At 43.1% G+C, this 21617-nt stretch overlaps 1 pseudogene across 1 annotated transcript in view; it reads left to right on the forward strand.

The window, feature by feature from the left end:
* Positions 1 to 21617, forward strand: part of LOC146839544 (aldehyde dehydrogenase family 3 member B1-like) — a 386047-nt pseudogene that overhangs the window by 123978 nt on the left and 240452 nt on the right. The window contains exon 2 of the transcript XR_014981105.1: positions 17077 to 17239. The product of XR_014981105.1 is annotated as an aldehyde dehydrogenase family 3 member B1-like (transcript). The remainder of the gene's footprint in view (positions 1 to 17076; positions 17240 to 21617) is intronic.

Consider the following 21617-nt stretch of genomic DNA (forward strand, 5'->3'; position numbering starts at 1 on the left):
TCCAAAAAAACAACAAATATTTCTAGGTGAAGTTTTCAGGCAACCAACCTGCTCGGAACATGAATTTTTTCACAATAAATGTTTTGAACTCCAAAGACTCTCAGGGGGGTGCCGAGAGGCATGGGCTGGGATAGGTAGTAGCTTGCCTGCAGTGGTCCGCCAGCTTTATTCCAAAATCAAGCTATAAGCTTTTTAACTGCAGTAAACTTAAAATACCCTATTGGGGCTGAAAATACCACAGCTGCTGGCACCAGACGTGACCTCCAATGGATCCTCTTAAAGGATTGAAAGTGTACTCATTCCAATTACAGGGTCTTGAAAGAGTCCTATATTGTTATTTTTTGTCTTTACCTCCCGAGTCAGGAGTAGGTAATTAGTGTGCCTTCTGATTTCCTTGTGGTACAGTTTCTCAGGCTCCCAATCCCAAATCAAAGCCTAATTCCCTGTTACCTGTGGTCAACAAGATAGGCACAAAAAGCACCATCTAACATTGATAGGACAGACCTCCGTAAGTATCGTAGCCATCACAGACACGTGTAAACAAACTGATGTTATCTAAAATCACAAAGTGGCCAGGGAGGCTTAGATTGGTCATGGTCTGTTAAATGCATGTATACAGAAGTTCAGCACTCTTTGGCATGTCTTAGCTCTTGAGTTACAGTCATCCAAGTAACAGCTTGAGCGCTCAGAGGAACCATAACTAGTTTAATGAGCCATTGACAGTTTAACTGTAGTGGCAATGTGTTCTTACACATGCATGGCTTAATGAGCGAGATAAGCATATGCTACCGGCAGTATCAACCAGAGAGCCGCACCTGCTGAACAGGAGGAGGAGCTGCGATCCCATCCTGGACTGACCTTATCACCCTTCGGGAGCCTGCTTTGGGAGCCCCTGCTTGCTAAGTAGAAAGGGCCGTCTCATGGGCACCAGCAGGCCCAGACTGCTCTGCCGCACCCCAAGGCACGGGGAGGCCAAGGTGCAGCCTGAGCAAGACAAGGGTGTGCAACCTCCTGGCGGGCTAGTACTAACTGGACCTGCCATGGACCCTGCTGCTGGCTTCTTTTGGAGTGAATCCTAACCATGAAGTGGTGCCCCACAGGTCATGGACCGTTGGCTGGTGTTAGAGTGTACTCCTCATGTCCCCAAAACAAAGGAAATGGATATTGTTTTCCAACTTTCTGCCTGGAGAATCGATGGGAAACCAGGTTTGCAGTCTAACTCTCAGTCGTCAACATTGAATTGCCAATCAGCCTCAGCTTGCTGGTTTGCCCCGCTGAAGGACATCTGACTTCTAGAAAAGTGTCAAAGTCCAACCATAGAGGGTTTTTAATAGACCAATGCTGAGCAACAACCTGTCAACGTCGAGGCCTTCATGGACACATACATCGGACTTTGTCTGCTCAGAGCTTTCTCGCCGTTATCGAGTACCTCACAGAGACCCCGCTCTTGAGCAACCAGCTATCATCAAGCCTCACTTAGGATTCAGCTTGCAGCTTTCCTCACTGACAAGTAGTTGACAAGCACTTTTTCTCTATAAAAGTGAACAAGTCTGATGGTAAGCTCTCGACTGGGACGAACCCGGTCCCTGTAGCTGACCCACACTCTTATCATTTTCATCCTTATTTTTTTATTTTAAACTGGTCTAGCGCAAGCAGATAACTGCGGTGGTAATTTTGTGCTGTTTGGTGCTATAATTCAAACTCCATATCTCCAGTTCTACTTGTTGTATTTTTGCGGTAGCAGTGGTATTAATTTATTAAAATATTCTCAATTTTTCTAAATTCTTTTAGGAATTTTCTTGTGTTGTGTTTTCACTTTAATTCTGTTTGAGTACGGCATACATTCTTTACAAATCGCCTCCAAATTAGGCCTGATTCCTTTTGCCAAGCTACCAGAGGGTTAAGCACAGGTTTATATAGTGACATTTGTGGTTCACCCTGACAAGGATTGCGATTATTATTTGAGGTATGTTCTCACTCCCCCAAACTAATGGTCCACTTTCTTAGACTATTGATAGCTGTACCTCTGCCTGCAGTGTTCAGAGCTGCACAATATAGTGACATGCACACTGTGACAGGGTCTCTTTCACTATAAAAGCCACCTGTCCTATATATAAAATGCGAGTAGGGACCCACATTTGGTAAAATAGCCTTCATCACTGCAGTGAAATCTGCACCCTCTATATTTTTTTTATTGCATTTTTTCTGTAGCACAAACATAGTCCCTGCAGACTCAAGAGTGCTCCACATCATTAAATAATTTGCAAGGAAATCATTTTACAATGTGTAGGGGTTACAAAGCACCATTATTGCATTCACTAGTTCATCTGATGTTCCATTCGAGACATCACCAGAGGCGGGGCTTAGTGTTTAATGCCTGAATATCACATTAAATCCTCCATTAAAGACATCACCGGAGGCGGTGCTTAGTGTCTGATATCATCATATCACAAGTAGTCCTCTAACAAGTAAAAAAAGGTAGTAGATTTATTTTTCTGGGAGCATATTGCAGTTCTTAGTCATGTTTCTGGACAGAGTGTTGAGTAACAGTGATAGAAAAAGGTTAAAGGGGAGGGGGGTGGCGGACACTAAGTCATCTGTGTGGTCCGTTGTGCTGCCACTGCCCTACCAACTTGCAGTCCATGGTAAGCTTGCTGCCCCTGCTCCCCCTCACCCTATGCTATGTTGTCTAGGTTTGTGCCTCTCGTCTCTCCCTTCAGCTCGATGTGGTCTGTTGTGCTGCTTCTGCCGCTCCCACTTGCCCTTAGTGGTTAGTTTGCTGCTCCTGCCCTTGCCTCTCTCACCCCTGTCCTTTGTTGTCCAAGTCCATGTTTCTGCCATCCTCCCTTCAGAGTAGTCACAAAGATATGCAGAAATTACTTTACTGACATGTTTCTGAGATTTCTCAATCTTTGTACAAAATTGGTTGGACTACTGCCGCTTTTGCCTTTGACATATGTTGGAATAAACAAAGGCAGTGCCAGGAAAGAGATTAATCAACTCGTCCAATGTTTCTCTCATTTGAACTAAGAGAACTACCACTGTGAGTGTGCCCAACGCATTTCCTTCGCAGCGCACAATCCTTAAATTCATGCCACATAGATCTACCAAGCTAAACCTTTGCTGCCTTTATAATAATATCACAGCTGTGGAGGGGATGAAGGCACCACTAGCTGGTATCGCTGGATGCAAAAAAGGTGTTCGACTCATTAGAATGACCTTTCCTGTTTTTAATCATGGATAAAATGGGGATCGGACCTACATTTTTTAAATGGATTCAACTACTTTATACAGACCCTAGGGTCCTCTCCAGGAAATTCACCATAAAGACGGGCACAAGACAAGGATTCCCCCTGTTACCGATGCTATTAGCTGTTGCGATAGAGGCTTTGGCTGAATGGATACAGGCTGGTGCCTAGGTATGGGGCTGGCAATGGGACGACCCATGGGAGGAATGAATATCTCTATATGCAGATGATATCATGTTCTAGTTGGCAGAACCAGATTCCTCCCTGTTAAGGCTTAGGGAGATCTTTTCAGTATATGGGCTAGGAATAAACTGGGCGAAATCCCTGATATCCCCAACTGGAAGTTGGGCAATAGAAGGAGGCCTGCCCTTACCACTAAGGGTTGCTACCTTGATCTGGGGCTATGGATATCTAAAGACAAGAGAACTCACTATGAAGAGAATTTAGCTCCTCTCCTCCATAGGCTGGAAAAGGCTATAGAACACAAAACAGCCCGTACACCCTCTCCGATGAGTTCTTCCTTACAATAAATAGATTATTAAGATCCCTACTCTTGTTGAAGGGTTCACTATGGGTAGCTATGCCCACCCTCCACAGATCTGTATACGAAGGGGGCGTAGAGCTTCTCAACATTTGTAAATACTACAGAGCGGCAAATGTACATACGCACCACTAGATGACCCAGCATTTCAGAGTGATCGGGCCAGAATGGGCAAGAAAGGATGCCTTCATGCACTTGTGGTGTATGGAGGCCAACATACCACTGGCAACCGCAACAGTCATAGCTTATGGCATAAGCTAAACAGAGAACTGGCACATGAGAATAGACTAACACCAAAGGCCCCATAGTGGCTGGACACAAGACTTGGCACTGTGAGACGATGATATATTGGCCTGTCCACACTAGATGATGCATTGACACAAATGTTATAGTGCCATTTGAGCAGCTATGGATCAAGTATGAAATGGCAACAACGCATATATTTAAATACTTACAATTACGCCTTGTGTTACACACAAGGATCCACTGAGAGAGGAAACCAAAGAAGATTACACCCTAGTGATGATAGAGATAAAGACATTCTATCTCATGTACAACACATTGATGAGGAACACACAGGGCGAAGTAGGCCAGCTGCGGGTACATTTGCACAGCAACATAGGGGGAGTTGAAGGAAAGAGACATTACAATTCCCAAGAGAAGTGGCCGTAAAGGCGAGCTTCGGCCAACTCCAATTAAAAATCCTGCATAGAATATACTGTACCCGAGCCCTGCTGCACACAATAGGTAGGGCCAGAGATGCTCAGTGCATGCAAAGTGTGGTCAGAAGTGCACCCTCCTCCTCCTCACAATATGGGAATGCCCTAAACTCCAATTCTATTTGGTTGGAGTGGTACACAAACTAGAAGACACCACTGGAGTACATATTGATGCTCAAGTATCCCTTGTAATAATAGTAATATGGAGGGACTTATGCACAATGTCATATAAGCGAATACTGATTAATCTAAGATTTGTACTGGGAAAGAGGGAAATTGCCCGGAAGGGGCCCAGCACAATATGCCCAAGGCTGTAAGACTGGGCTTTGGGAAAGAATTTTGTAGGCAAGAGAAAATAATGATCGAAGGGGATGGCGCAAAATGTAAGGGGAGGCTGGTCCACAGGGAGCTAGGGTTACAGAGGTCTCACACGAGAAATGAGAAAGAGGATTAGGGTAGATTCAACCGAGCAGACGAAGGCCCAAGGGAAAAGGTGGACACCCAGTTACCCAAATCTGTAGCATGCAGCAGAAAGACTTGCCTTAGTAAACTATGTGTGCAACATGTATTTTCAGGGTGGAGGGGGAGCGGGGAAGTATGTATTGTTGTAATGTATTGCCTGACCACCATATGTCAACTTAAAACTCATATAAATGTTCAATAAAAAACATGAGTAACTACTACATCTGAACAATTGGAAACGTTGGTTCAAGTCCCAGAAAGGTATGAGGAGTAGTCAGTAACGCATGAAGACATACAAACCAAAGTCTGAAATAAGGCCTAAAAAGTATTGGAAATTATTTAAGGTCTAGACATCTGTACAGTTTTAGGTTTTGGTGGTTGGCATGATGACTGCAGTAGGTGAGGGAAGAACATCCAGACTAAAAATGAATTTGCTTGTCCCTGCTTTTATACAAAAGTCTCTGGAATCTCATTATGTATCATGCAGAACAAAGTTAGCAGGGGTTGGAATTGTGTGTCAGTCAGCTGCAAAACACTGCATCTCGAGCCATCTTTACTTTCCTCTCTAACATCCTGAGGGAGAAATTGGAGCTGAACCTGAGTTAAGGGCTTTTAAGAATTGGGCCCCTAAATAGGTTTGGATTAACCAGTGTTTGTTTATGTTCATGTTTCCCACAATCTTATTGAAACTGCATACACTGATTTTCCATTATGAATATTTATTGGAAATACTAGCATGCATCAACACATTTTACTAAATGATGCTTCACAGAAATGGTACCTAATATTTTACAGTAGTTTAATAAAACGTTTTTTCCTAGTTGCATTTTTTTAACATTTTATTTTGAAAGCAAGTAATCACCAATCTTGCTTTCAAACTTCTGCAGTTGTTTGCATCTTATCAGAGAGCACTCTGGGAGCATTATATGTAGCCTCATATTGTTAAACTATGCAAACGTAGGTACACATTTTTATACTAAACCCACTATGAGCAGTGCAGTACAAGCTTACAAAATTTCCTTACAGTGCTCACCCGTATAACGAAGGCTTTGCATTAATGAACCATAAATATAAGAGTGAACAGGATTAACATATGGACATGTTTCTTGAACATGAAATACCTTTAAAAATACAAGAAGCACCATAACAAAACAGGAGCAATACACATGGCGGCTAGGCGAACAGTTACAATCGATCTGTGGCTCTCCTAAGTACATTTCATCATAGGCAATAAAACGTTTCCGCCAATCCTTGGTTGGTAAAGAATGTAAGTTGCTCCCTTTAGAGTAAAAAAATAATGGTTTAATGGATAATACAGGTGGGCCTCGACCTTGCATGACACAGTCCGGCCAGTGGGTAACATGTCCGTCATGAGGAGCGTGTGATCACTGCGTGTGTTGTGTTATATTTGGTTACATGCTTCTAACTTATGTGGCATCGTACTTTATGGTGTTTTAAGAACGTGCATGCCCCCCCTCACCCTCACCCTGGTCATGTGTGATTTATTGGGCATTATAGTGTCGCTGCGCCTATCTGTGGGATTGATCAAAGGTTTCCTGTTTGTCTATTTGTCTGCCAGGTACGTGCCACCCCACCTGTAACCTATCAATCAAAAACCTTGGGCCTAGGTCTTAGTGCTGGCCTGATTACGTATTTGCAAGTTGGGGTTGATGTGGAGTTCACAACAGGTGAATTCATTAATAAAGACGCAATCTCAATTCACATAAATGAATGTATCGTTTTCATGTCAGCATCAACTTTTTCCATATTAACAGACACAAGTGTTACCTTAACTGCAGACAATGCCCTTCCCTGGTCCATGATGTGGTATGCATCAACATAAAGTTTAAAGCGGATAAAGTAAAGGTTATGGTAGTATCTCAGTTTTCTAATTTAAATAGAGTAAACTGCTACTGTAATGTAATTGTAGATGTTATTTTTCAGTTTACTTAACTTATTCATAAAACTGAGGAGAACACTGATAAAACACTGTGTAGAGTACTGTCAACTTTACTGAGGACAGTGCAAGCTTAAAATCATGCGTCTTATTCTGTGACGGGTATTTTTCGACGTTTGCACAGGGTGAACAGAATTTGTCAAGGTTGTTCTAGATATTCTAGAAAATTAATGCATTCCTCTTGATGATTTGTTTGCAATTAATGATTACTAGGACCATGAATGTGTGAATTGTCACCAAGAACTGACATTGGTTATAACTGATTTTTTTTTTGAGATAAAGGCCATTGCAGTAATCCAGACGCAACATTATAAGAGCCGTAATCACTGTCTTGAGGCTATTTTCAGACAGGAAGAACTTAATATTCCTTATAATCCTCAAGACTAGAAAGCAAGCTGAGATCACCATGCTTATTTGGTCACTCATGGTGAGCTTATTGTCCAGCAGTACCCCCAGGTTTTTTGCTTTCCTTGTGGGGGGGCATACACCAAGATCTTCTGGCCACCAGTCCGATGTCCACACACGTGGATTGTTGTCGAACTTTATGACCTCAGTCTTGGTGGAGTTCAGTTTTAGGCAATAAGAGGCCATCCAATGTGAGATGGCTCCCATACAGTCATGGAAACCTGCCCCGGTTTCCATTTCCCTCCTTTCCATCAGTGATAGCACTATTTGAGTGTCATCAGTGTAGGAGGTGAGTTGGAAACTAAAAGATCTAATGACTCCAGCCAGGGGTGCCACATGGATATTGAAAAGCGTCAGGCTTAGGCACGAGCCCTGTGGCACCCCTCATGGAAGGGAGAAAGGTTTGGAACTATTACCGTCCAGATCCACAGTTTGTGATCTGTCGGTTAAAAAAGACTGCAACAGTTTCCATGCTGGCCCTTCTACTCTTATATCAGACAAACGGTCCACTGTGTATTTGAGAAATAGATCAGGTTGGACTGAATGCAAAGATACTTTTCTGACATTCAAGGAGAGGTTGCCAAAGGATTAGAAAACGAATTTCTATGTTTTCTGGAACCATCGTTTGAGAAAATATAACATATAGTGTATTAGATCTGATTTCAGAGATATATAGATTTTGTTAATGTTTTGAGTATATGTTGTCATTTGGCCCATGAAGTGTGACAGTCAGTGTCGGCTACTAGATTTTTTTCAGCAAAGAGAATAATTACTGTTTACTAGTACTTTAGAGCAGTGAGCAATTTCTTTAAGATGTCCTCTCCTTTTCTAAGTACTAATTGATAAACTTGCAGAGAAAATGATGTCCGCAATGCAGTAAACGATATATCTTCTCTTTACATTTGACACTTTAACATGTGCACCTTTTACAGATTTTTATAATCCTAAGGATTTTTTTCATCACAGTTCCATTTGAGCAAACATTTCTCTGAAGTGTCTGGAGTGCTGAAGGTATATGATTAATCACACGTGGTGAAATAGGTAAAACAGCCTCACTGAGAACAAAAATAAATATTGTCTATCCTGTTCAAATGATAGCATTTGTGGAGGTTTACTAACCAACTAATAAATGTTGTTTTAAACATTGTCTGAATGTTTTTGAATTTGTTTATGGTAATTACAGTTTTTCCAGTGTTGACAGTACAGAGATATATTCTGAATATGTAAATAGTACATTTTGTATGTCTGTTTACAACTAATATTAGTAACAACATATACTATAGAAGAGAATATACTTAATGAACGTACATATACTGAAAGCAGTGGTCTTCAAAAGAGTAAAATTGACTTTTTTAAAAATATTTTAGAAATGAAAAACTCTACAAAAAGTAAAAAGATCTGGTTAATAGTGAGGGAGAAATGGCTATCCCATGATGTGCAATGCTTGGTTATTAAACAATTCAGTAGATTGTTCTTAAACAGAGATTGAGAGAGCAGGAATATGTCATATCTACTAAGATAGCGCGGGTGCAGAATCAGGCTGACCAGTGCTGCGCACACACCTTTGCACAACAGTGCAAAGGGATCTGTACCATAATGTTTGTAATGGAAGAGCACTCTTCCAGGATAAAATATTATGCTTAGGATGCCATTAACACTTTCCCTCTTTGGGTGTGTGCTGTACAGTGCAGCATACATAAAAAATTTGAAAAACGTATGAGAAGTAAATTAAGAGTAATGAAACAAACATCTCAGAGCTGCGAGGGTTAGAAAGCCCTTTGTCTCCTGAAACATCTGTGGTCTTAATTTAAACTTCAATGAATGGTTTAATTCCTGCGATCGAATACTTTACTCTGTCACCTTAACACATAGCCCATCCACAAAATTTAGAAATGCGTCTTGACACCAAGGATATCTGTCCACATTAAGAAAAACTACTTTCATTGCAATTAATTGCAATTTTGGTAAAACACTGACAGGCAGAACTGTGAGACATGATGGTTAGCTATCAACATTTTACAGAGTTTCTTCTTTTACCACAAGAAAATCCAAAAACAAGAGTTTGTTTTTGAAAACAAAAAAGCTACTGGTCACAACCGCCCAGAACTTTTCTCAGAAGATGTAAAGGTCAAATTTTATTTTCCTTTCCGTGAACGCCAGACATAACATTATACGGCCTACATTGAGGAAATGACGTTATGGAATTTATCCAGGGGCCTCTATTTCATCAGGTTGTTAGAGGAAGTACTATCTGATAGAGCTTCTGAGTTTTCTTGGCTCTTTTGACTTCGCTTGGGCCTGTAATTCTGGAACTTTATTTAAAAGTAAATGGCTGCTATAATTTGCTACAATTAGTAACAAGGGTGAATTAGGACATTGTTCCCTCAGGGCGTAGAATGTTATAATGGCATTGTAACCCGCTGTAGCGGATACTGCTGCCAATAACGTTCCACCCGCGTGTTACAGACATTCATTTTTCTCGCAGCTCTGAAACACCTGGCTGGGCCTTTAGCGGTTTGTATAGCCTGGTACGCATCTGGCTGTAGCTGGCTGTTCTGTCCATTAAAGGGCTACTGCCTTCTTATACATTTTCCTGGTTTAGGTTGAGTCTATAATAGTAGACTGGGCCTTTATTGGCCAGAATAGCCTGCTATGGTGGTCTGTAAAGCTATAATAACATTAAAGACAAACATAACAAAAATTATAAATAGTTTTCTATTTTTGAACCAGTAAAGATGGTTCTAAAAAGTACCAGGGGATTTGTTTGTAATATTCTTGTGTTTTTTGACATTTTTGATAATCTTTTTGCTGTAGATTAAAATGTTTGGAGTAGAACAAAAACAGGAAAAAATCCGGACCTCAGAACAGAATTTTTGTTTTTGCATGCGTTGCTGTTAGCAGTGATCAATTGTTGTCTTGTATTGGCACTCTATTCACTGGCCAAAAACATTTTTGCATAAACAATGCAATAGAAGTCCATGGTGGCATAGAGTTCATCAATGTCATTCATCACAGCTCTTAAATTTATTTTCGGCATAATGGATGCAGGTGTTAACAGCTCCTGTGGCATCAAAGATAAAGCAACCATGGATTGTCCACCTTGGTCTATTCAACAAGACTTGGCTGATGCAAATTCTTTTAGATGACAGACATTTAAGGGCCACATGTACTTATAGGAAAACCGGCTACATTTCCCAAATAAAAATGAAAAGCTACCTTTTTATTTTTGAAGCGTAGGCAGTGGTCTGTGGAACCACTGCCTGCTCTTAATAAAAATGTTGGCGCCCACATTCTCGAAAGGGAAGGGAACCCTTGGGGACCTCTTCCAGTATTTGAATGTATTACCACCGCTTTAAGGAGTTGGTAAAATATGAATGTTTTGCCACCGCATTCCGGTCGTGAAACATTCATACATGCCCTTGTGACTCACTATAAGGAAGGCACGCCCTTCACAAATCATATTTTTTGAGACAGTAATAGGTTATCGACTCGTAAAATAGAGTTAGTACATGCTAAATGACTCTTTAGCAGTCTCAAATGGCCCGATTCTCTGTTTGCGACCGCTAAAACGTGTGGCCCTAAATGCTTGTGCATCCCACTGGTGCCAAAGCTATATATTCTTCCGGTGCCCCTACTAAAATCTCTGTTAGATAATTTACATGTAGTGATTTGAGCAGAAATCTCAACCCCTACCCTGACAGCAATATTAAAAACATACCGCACAACAGATTCATTCCTGTCTTTACTAACCCAAATAAAAAAAAGCACTCACAAAAAAAGTAAGACACAGAGTCACTGGTGTGCACTTAAAGGACAGATGTAAAATGGTGGCCAAGAGGAAGCAACTAGTTAAACATGCTTTATGACACTTTTATGAACCAATGAGAAGTAACTTCATTAGTACATACAGCGATATAAGCCAATGGTATCAGGCAGTCAGATGTGCTTTTATTATAAGTCACAGGTACTGCGGTACTGCTTTCAAGTACTGCAGTAACACAACACCAACAAATTCAGAAATTTCACAAAAACCCAATACATTTTGCTTGTTTCTCAAGGCTTAAAGTACAAACAAAAACAACCTCTTCATAGTAAACACAACTTTGATTTCGAAGTTCTGGGTCCTATGGTACTCTAGCAGGACACAGAAATGGAAGTAAAACCTACACGGGATTCCCACTGTACCTGCTTATTGCATCTATGAGTCCTGGGGAAGTACTGCAGTACCTTATAGGAGGTTAAAAAACATAAAGCTGCCATTAGATTGGCCACTCAGGAGACACTGCTAAAAAAATTAGCCCACACACTTTGAAAAGATCCTCAAATATTTTTCTTGACCACTGTTACTAGAATGGTGTTTAAAAGAAACAGTTTACTGTAAATGCAATGTGTAACCATCATGTCCTCTGACAAAAGATGACGCCAGCAAATGGTAAGCATATTATCTACCAAACCTATCAGAGGTGCACCATATGAAGATAATAACATTTAATATGTTCCCATTCAGTTCTACAGCACTAAAACTAGCGAGGCCTGAAAAGGAATCACTGGTGTCTATTTTTTTGCACTTCTACCATGGTACAAAAACATATGACCCAGATTTGCTAAGATTTTGCATCCGGGTTGTGTCACTTTTTTGGCGCAACCCAACGCAAAATCTATTTGGGGATGCTCAGAAATTGGGTTTCAGGTTGGTTGATGTATGCACCCTATGCAAGCAGGAATCACAATCCTAGGGTAAGTCACGACACACCTTAAATAATCCTGTGCTCACCCTCTGGTAGCTTGGCACAGAGTAGTCAGGCTTAAACCAAGAATGAATGAATGAATGATCAACTTGTAGAGGCAATGTGAAAAGTATTTGTGCAACACTTCATACAATGACACAATGAAAACACCAGAAAAAGACTCCACACCAGGTTAGAAAAATAGATTATTATATTATAAATAAACCAAGACGAAAACGACAAAAGAATAAATGTCAAAATAGCGCTTAGAAGCAATAAGCTCTTAAAATGGGTTTTCTGGACTCGCTAGACTGGGGCAAAGTCAAAAGTTCAGGCCGACCACAATGGACCATGGGCCGGATACAGAGACTCACTTGGGCCCACTGAACCAAAGTACCTTGATCCAGGACGCGTCTTCATCGACGAGAATGCGTCCGTTTCGAGCCATGCAGTGGACGAGATGCGTCGATTTTCTCCATGCAATTGCGGTAATGCGTCAGTTCTGAGTGCAAGCGCTGCTTCCGGATGCGATGCGTTGGTCCACTCCCTGCAACAATGCAGATGCTCTGGTTCTGACTCATGCAAAGGCCAAGATGTGCCAGCTCCGATGAGGATGCGTGGGTTCTGGTTGAAGAGGCACCTTAGGCTTCACTTCCAAGGGTCCAGGACTGGGGTAGCACCACCTGGCAGGTCAGACTCACAGCTTGCAAAGTCCAGGTGCAGATGTAGGTAGTTGACGTCCTTGATAACCCTGAGACTTGGAATAGGAGGCAAGCCAGGAAGCCCTCGGAGTTACTTTGGGTTCAAGTGATACACGTCCAGTTCTTTTCACCCAGCCAGGAGAACAGAAGGCAGCAGGGCAGCTCAGCAAAGCAAGAGTACAGCAAGGTACAGTCCAGCTAAGCAGCAGTCCAGCAGAGTGGCAGTCCGTACAGCAGCAGAGCAGTTCTTCTTCCTGGCAAAGTAGTCTCAAGTTGAGAAGTGTATGATTTGGTAGTGCCAGTACTTATACCCAGTGGTGCCTTTGAAGTGGGGGACACTTCAAAGAAAGCTTTGAAGTGCACAGAGCCTTTCTCTTCCTGCCCTTGCTCCAGGCACACTACAGGAGGTTAATCAATTTTTTGTGTGGGGACAGGACACATCCCTGTCAGGTGTAAGTGTCAGCTCCTCCCTCCCACCCTGCTCAAAATGGTTCAACCACATACAGATGACCACTCATGCACACTAGCCCTTCGTTTGTGTGAGAATGTCTAGAGGTAATGCAGAAAGCCAGCTGTCACCCACCCCAGGCGTGTATTCCAGAGACAGGCAGTAGGCCCCACATGGCTAAGGTAAGTAAATGGCAACGTTATAAAGGGGCAGTGCCTAAACTGGAATTTAAAATGCAACTTCATCATAAGTTGTGGTTTTAAATTGTGAGTTCATTGACACTATACATGGAAAGCCTATTTGTTCACATTTGGGAATTACACTTAAAAGATGTAATAATTCAATCCCTATGTTATCCAATTGGAGAGATATGCCTTGCAGTACTGAAAAACAAAATTGGGAGTTTTTCACTGCAAGGAAATGTAATACTTAAAAGTGCACGTCCTGCCTTATAAATACATGGCACATGCACTTTAGCACCAGTTAACAGTGGTAAAGTGCTTAGAATTCTAATGCCAGCAAAAACAAAATAAGAAAAAGAGAATGAGGAAAGGCAAAAGGTATGGGGGTGACCCTGCAGAAAGGGCCATTTCCAACCGGGATTTACAAAGACTTGCAAATCTCAATTTAAGTGCCTTTGTAATTTTTTTAAAAGTAACGCAAAGCATAGCGCTGCATTGCTTTACTTTGCGTCATATGAATGTTACATGGGTAGAATATGTTCCCGTGTATCCACCCATGTATTTTGATGCAAACCCATATTTACAAAGGTGTGTAAACATGGGTTTGTACCAAAGTAGTGTGCCTACCTGAGGCAGGCGTAAAAAGGAGAAATATCTTTATTTCTCCGTGTTACTTCCTCTTTGTATGTGTGCGCAGTATACATGCACATGCAAAGAGAACTAAGCATCAAAGAATAACTACCTTGACCTTAAGGCGCCGTTGCGCGAGGCCGCCTGCATGGGAGCTGGCGGCCCTCAGGAGGGAGCTGAACTGCGTCATATGTTTGTAAATAGCGCTCCTTTTCATGCAACGCACCTCAGCTACTACCCTTGCTACGCTGCGTAGAATGAAATCGAAGTAAATCTGTGCCATGCACAAGACGTGGCGTGTACTTTGTAGAAGTAGGTGCTGCATAAAGGAAAGCCAGGACAATATTCCCTGGGCTATGCAACTCAACAGCAGAGCTCATGCAGGGATGCCGGAGAGGTGAGCTGTAGAAGAAGATCCAGCTGCTGCACAGGAAGTGCTGCATGAAGAATAGGAAGTAAATGATGACAAGGTGCAACGTTTTGGAATGTACTGCAGGTGCTGGTAAAATAGTGAAGTTAATTAAAGAATATATTCAAGGGCCACGGAAGACCATCTTCACACAAAAAACAAAGGGGCAGATTTAGAAGCCCCTTGCGCCACTTTGCTGTCACTTTTAACATGGGAAAAGTGACGCAAAAGTGGCGCAAGGGACTTGTAAAGCTGCCCCAAAGTGTTGTGCAAAAAAGAATAAAATAAAGAAGTTCTCAACTGTAAAAAATAAATGCATAAATATATAAAACCAAAAGATGTTAAAACAATAAAAAACGAAAAATGAAATACAAATATGCATCCAATCTCTTCTACACCGATCTGCAGGTTATGTGTAATCGAGGAGGACTAGCTGGATTAAAATGCCCTGCACAATGGGCGTGGGGTGTTGGGTGGATGGCCCTGCTGGGCACTAAGTCCTGCGGCCAATCCTGCTGCTATGCACGGCCGAAAGCTGAGCACAGCGAGGAGTTGCCTGAATACGATTTTTTTTTTAAACATAAATTCACTAAAAATGAAACAAAGGTTAAAGTGTTATTATGGTTAGACATGGAAAAAACACTTTAAAATAAATTCAACACAATCCCAGAATTTCACTGAAAAAACAAAGGTTAACATGATCTTTAAATCTTAATTTACAGACATTTAATGGAAAGACACTTACGTTAAAGTGTTGCTGTAGTCAGGTGACAAAGTCACACACATAGTAACATTTTAAAACAGAAAAAATACTGAAATTCGACAGTTATAATACAGTGCACTAACTAAAACTTGCGCCCCATCCATGCACTGCTTATGACCTGACATATTGCATCATCTACGACATGTTAAATGACATCAGTGATGACATCACTCCAAGATGAACAGGCACTACAGCATTAGCACCATGATCGTGTCTGGGGTCAGATCTCTTGCTGGAAGGAGCTTTCTCTTCGTTCTCTTACATATCGGATTCAGTTGTGTGTGTGTGGCAGTACTTTTAATTTTATAAACTGATGAACTGACTGGACATTCGTTTATTAAAGGGTGTTGTGTGTTGCTGTGTTCCGAAGTGTCTGTCTGTCCTCACCTCCTGAAATAAGCCTTTAGCTGCTCTCCTTCCCCACCCTGAGAGCGTCAAGCAATAATACTCAGTGACCCCCTTGGGGAGCAACAGTACTCTGTGACCCCAACAACAGTGGCAAAGGACTGGAAATGTCACCATTGGAGCCCAGGACCTTGTGGCTGCCCCGAGACGACGGGTACCAAGTCTCACAAATTGCATCTTTTTTATGTAAATTTACAGCATTGCTTAAACGCCATATTTATTATTTGGGATACATCTGCTGCCAGAGCTAGATCTCTGCCTTATAGCGCCTCCAAGATGGACTATCTAACCTCGTTAAAGTGAAAACCGAGAGAGGAGTCACTTGGCAGTTCAGTGAGCCTGCACACATCTCTGGTTCCTGTTTCCAAAGACAGCGGCAGCCATCGTTAAAAGGACTGTCGACACTTCCAGGATCACGCAAGTCCTGGAGAAGTGGCCTGACCTGGAATCGGCCCGTCTGTGTCCAGGAGCATCCTTGAGTGGTCCACGACATCCGGGTGCAAGCCATTTGTTCCGGATAGCCTCTGAATGTGCACATTCATTGTTTTAGATTTCAGATTGAGATTTAGATTTTAGAAGTTACTCCATTTTTATCCTACCGCAGTATACTGAATGTCTGGAGTAGAGCCCCCCCCCCCCCCCCCTCTTGTAAGATGGACCCCCCTACTGCAGGGAAAGCTATAGTTTAAGGAATTACTAAGTTTGCAAGCATGGAATACCTCACTAACTTTCAAGCCCATATGAGCCCCGTCTTCAAATGACGTCAAATAGGCTGTGTGCTTTGTCCAAAAGAACGTACAATGTGGCTACATTCACTCTTTGATAATCCTATATAAGACATCATTACTTATAACATATAGATTGGGTGTGAAACAGTGCGATGTAGAGGAATGTGGAATTTCTTTTTGCAAACCTTCCTTTCTGTGATCCACCAAACCAGTCTCAGGTCAAAGATGGAAGATCCCTTGTCCGTCCTTGCATGCTTTGAACTTTAGCATCATGTGGAGTTTACAGCTGCTTCCTGCCTGGCTCACCCAGGGCTAGGCACTCAAGCCTTCTCTAGTGGCTATTCATATCTGGACAGCCCCCGGTAATCAGATGAGATGTGTGTGGGTTCGAGTTCCTGCCTCTCCTCACACCTCTCTGAATACACCTCAGTTCTCACCTCCAGAGTGACTGATATTCCAGCACCGCCCTATAAAAAGCTCTACCAATGCACCTCACTCTCCACCTGCAGTATGCCTGAGACTCCAGCACTGATCCACAAACAGCTCAACAGTTCAACACATTGTGTGGCCCAAAGCATCTCCACTGAGTCTTGACTGAAGTCTGGCCTACAGCACCCTCAGTTATTCCACTAATGTGATCACATAGTTTTCCCAATGCACCTCAGTTCGACCTTGCAGCGCCCCTACAGGCAGCAGATAGTGCCAGTCCTACAAGCGGCTCTTTGACCCTCTGCTGTCTTTTTGTTTTCAGGATGTCCAACTTCAAGGACATTGTGGACCGTCTGAGGACCAGCTTCAAACTGCGCAAGACCCGACCCCTGGAGTACCGGCTGGCCCAGCTCCAAGCCCTAAGGACACTCCTGGACGAGAACAATACAGCCATTAATGAGGCGATGGCCCAGGACTTAAGGAAGGTGAGGAGGGGTCTGACCAGGGTGGGGAGAGGTGCAAAGTACAGCCATTAATGAGGCGCGCGCCCAGGACTTACACAAGGTGAGGCGGGGTCTGAGACCAGGGTGGGGATGTGCACAGGCATACGTTAATGAGACGCTGGCCCAAGACTTACACACGGTGAGGAGGGGTCTGAGACCAGGATTGGGGAGGTGCATAGGCAGCTATTAATGAGACGCTGGTCCAAGACTTACACAAGGTGAGAGGGGTCTGAGACCAGGGTGGGGGAGTGGCAAAGGGTGGCATTAATGAGGCGCTGGTCCAGGACTTAAACAAGGTGAAGATTTGTCTGAACACAGAGGGGGGAGGTGCACAGCACAGCCATTAATGAGGCGCTGGCTTGGGACTTACACAAGGTGAGGATTGGTCTGAACCCATAATGGGGTGGTGCACAGCACAGCCATTAATGAGGCGCTGACCTAGGACTTACAAAAGGTGAAGAATGGTCAAGGGAAGGAAGATGGCAGACTAGTGCCGCCGCATCTCACAGCCACGCAGCACTCCTAGCACCCGACTGGTGTACTGATATGATCTGAGCGGCCTACCGATTAGAAAATCCCGGTGCTGATTTCGCCGCTAACAGCGAGCTGTGTGGTTTTTGCCTCTGCTTTGCCTCTGACGTCGCGGATGCTCGGAGCTAATTGCAATCTCTGGCGGGCTTCGGGATGGGCTTGCTGGAGAGTCTGCTGCGTATCCTACTCCCGCTGCTCTTGGGAATTGGGTGTCGATTGGTCACGTCTTCCTTCCTGGGATATAGAATCGAGGGTGGGCATGGCGCCACCGAAGAATGCAGGAAAGACGACTCAGGCTGCTCGCCTTGCAGGAATACAACCTCCCCCGCAGACTGAGGACAATCTGAAAAGCGGGGGTAAAACTGCCTTGATTAAAACTGGCAGATCGACAGTACGACTCATTGAGGAAGGTAAGGCGGCGGAGCTGATATCGGAAGGAGAGCTCCGCGCTGCTTCTGCAAATGCTATCCTGCTTACCTCATTACTTTGCAGCCCGACTGTTGAAGAAGGCGAGGTGGATGCTCCTGAGAATAGGGCTCTGGAGAACTTGGTTGATAGGGTGGAAGGAGAAATTGGTGAATTTGCTGCCGGGCGGGAGTTGTCTCTTGGACCTGCAAAGCGCAAGGGAGCGTTTGACTGAGGGAATGGATAATTCTGGAGAAATATCGATCATGAGCCAGTCGGGCAGTAACAATGAAAATAATGCAGAAAGTCCCAGTAGTATAAGCCAAAATGGGGAAGTCTTCAGTCTCGAGATTGAATCTAATAATGATACACAATTGAATCAAGGTAACCAGAGTAGTATATATGATCAATCACAGGCGATGGCTAACCAGATGAAGATAAATGTAAACAAACCTGGTCTGGCGGGGGAGGCCGTAACTTTAAAGAATAATCAAGAGGATCTGCGCAATGTTCATATTACTTTAGTGACAAGCCAAAAGAAAAAGGGAAAAGTCCTTAAAATCACCAAAATCCATGGGAAATCTGTTGACCCTCAAAGGGGGAGTCCCTATACTAGCTCCGGTGCCCGACGAGGATTTGAGAACAGCCCAATAAGAAAATGGGTACTGGCTAAGGGGGAAGTCAGGCGATGATTTCACGCTTGTCTGGCACTAACTCAGCCAAGAGTCAAAGCACAGAAAGTACAGCTCTCAATGAAAAGAATGTGGCTGGAGTCGAACAAGAGGTACTTTTGACCTATCCTCTAAATAGCCTAGACAGCCCGACTGCACTCAGTATGGAGGGGGTCAATAATGCACAAACAGCTTCATCAGCCCGAGAGCTGGGAAAGGAGCAGATTTTTGCACGGAGAGAGAACCCTCACTTGCGGCAATATTACAGGCGCTGCAAGAACAACGATGTGAGGCTCAGGGCCACCATGCACAGGTCCGGGCGGACTATCTAAGTATTAAAATGTCCCTAGACGAGATAACAAATACAGTGGCCAATATTACGAAAGATGTGACGGAGCTACAAAGCAGAGTGACGGAAGCAGAAGAATCAGTCACTACAATTGCACAGACTGTTCAGTCTCATGAACAACAGCTCCAAGCCTGACATGCTAAGATCGAGGACCTGGAAAACAGGCAAAGACGAAATAATCTGAGACTATTTGGGGTCCCGGAGGGAAAGGAAGATGCAGATGCCCGCGCCTTTGTGGTCCAACTCCTCCGAAAAGCTTTTCCCGACCTATCGGATTGGGATTGGGACTGTCAAGTCCAAAGGGCACGCAGGCTACCCTTACCCATACAAAGGTCTAATCCCCGGTATCCTCGCCCTATTTTGATTTTTTTGGGGAATTTTCTGTTGAAACAAACACTGTCTTTTAAAGCTCGCCCTAATTCTCCAGTGGCAGTGGATTCTTTATCAATATTTTTTAGATCAGACCTAAGCCGCACTACTATGGAAAAAAGGTGGAAGATGAGGCAACTTATTGATCCACTTAAGGCCACTGGAGCCCAAGTGTTTCTGCAGGAACCCGCAAGGCTGAAAATTGTCAAAGATGGAAAGCCATATTTTTTTGCTTCAGATCTGGAGGCCAAATTGGCATTGACAAAGTGGCAAACTGTGTGACTATCATTTGTATTAATGTGAATTCTTCTAGAACAACTGGGACTTCGGAATGTTGTATGTACCTCTCAGAATGTATCAATTCGGGGGGCTGCTATTCTAATATCAAAAACATTAGATTGCCAGATTCATAAAGTTCTAGCAGATCAAAGGGGAAGATGGGCCATAGCTCAAATTGAAATTAGTACTGTTATATATGTTTTTTGTGTTTTATATGGCCCGAATGTTGATGACCCGACTATATTTGATGATATTTGTTTAGAATTAGTGGGATGGCAAGAACAGATGGTTTTGATGGGAGATTTTAACTGTGTTATCAATTACGGTATAGACTCCGCTAGCCAGCCGCATGTTCCAAGAATGATGAAGGTGATAGCTTCTATTCTAGAGTTAGGGAGACTATATGCTTTACAAGATGCTTGGCGGGTTTTGTATCCTAACAAGCCGGGCTATACATTTTACTCAGTGCCTCATCAGCAGTATTCGAGGATTGATATGGCCTGAGTTTCAGATACCATCTTATTAGGGGCTGATATGGAGATATGCCCTAGGATCACATCAGATCATAATCCCATAATTCTCTCTTTTCGAGTTAAACCTGTAATCAAAGCTGCTCGCTCATTTATTTTTCCAAGATATTTGGCAACAGATTGTGAGTTTTCAGCTTTCATTGGTAAAAAGAAAACCGGATTTTCTCAGTGACAATATAGGATCAGCACTGCTTTGGGTTGTTTGGGATGCTATGAAAGCATTTATTAGTGGAGTTACTCAGCAGTTTGTTCACCAACAAAATAAGGAACGGGAGAGGCAAAGTAAAGACGCTTATCAAAAGCTTATTATATGTGAATTTCAACATGCTGAAGCTGTTCGTTTCCAAAAGGCAGATCAAGATCTTTGTTATATTTCGCTGCTGGAGGAGAAGGCTGTGATAAATAGGGTCTTAAAAGAAAAAGTGACAATGTGCTTTACCAAGCATAAGACCTTACAGTATGAATATGGCGATAGGATTGGCAAAGTCCTTGCCCATCAACTCATGGATAAACGTCTCCAAACTAAGATCAAGGTTATAAAAGGAGAGGGAGGAGCCCTCAATAGATGCCCTCAGGAGATAGCAAATCAGTTTTCTATTTTTTATCAACAATTGTATTCTACAGATTTGGGGCAGGACTTAACTGATATGCAGAGTTATTTACAGGGGGGCAATCTACCAACTTTGACTGAAGAAGATTCTCTTATATTAGAACAGGAGATCACAGTGGAAAGAGGTCTTGGAAGAAATCGGAGGGCTAACATCAGGGAAGGCGGTGGGGGATGATGCCCTCCCCACGGAGCTTTATAAGTGCTGTAAGAACCTTCTCGCCCCGGTGCTGCGGGATGTAATTTCTCAAGTTGGGAACACAGGGCGTGTTCCTGACTCATGGAATATGGCTAATATAATCTTCTTTTTGAAGAAAGATAAAGACCTGGAACAATGAGCCTCGTACCGCCCAATTTCACTAATAAATACAGATTCAAAGGTGTTTGCTAAGATATTGGCCACCCGGTTAGCTCCATTGATGGCCAGCCTGGTTTCTCCCCAGCAACATGGGTTTATTCATGGGAAAGATACCACCGGCCATGTAAATACGGCAGTAGCTGCTTTTGATGTAGCTGGGAAGTTAAGGATCGAATTGGGCATGGTCTTATTGGATGCCGAAAAGGCATTTGACCGGGTGGCCTGGGATTATCTTTGGGCAACACTTACTGCATTTGGGGT

The sequence above is a fragment of the Triturus cristatus genome, chromosome 4_1 (assembly GCF_964204655.1).
Source record: "Triturus cristatus chromosome 4_1, aTriCri1.1, whole genome shotgun sequence".
Taxonomy (NCBI): domain Eukaryota; kingdom Metazoa; phylum Chordata; class Amphibia; order Caudata; family Salamandridae; genus Triturus; species Triturus cristatus.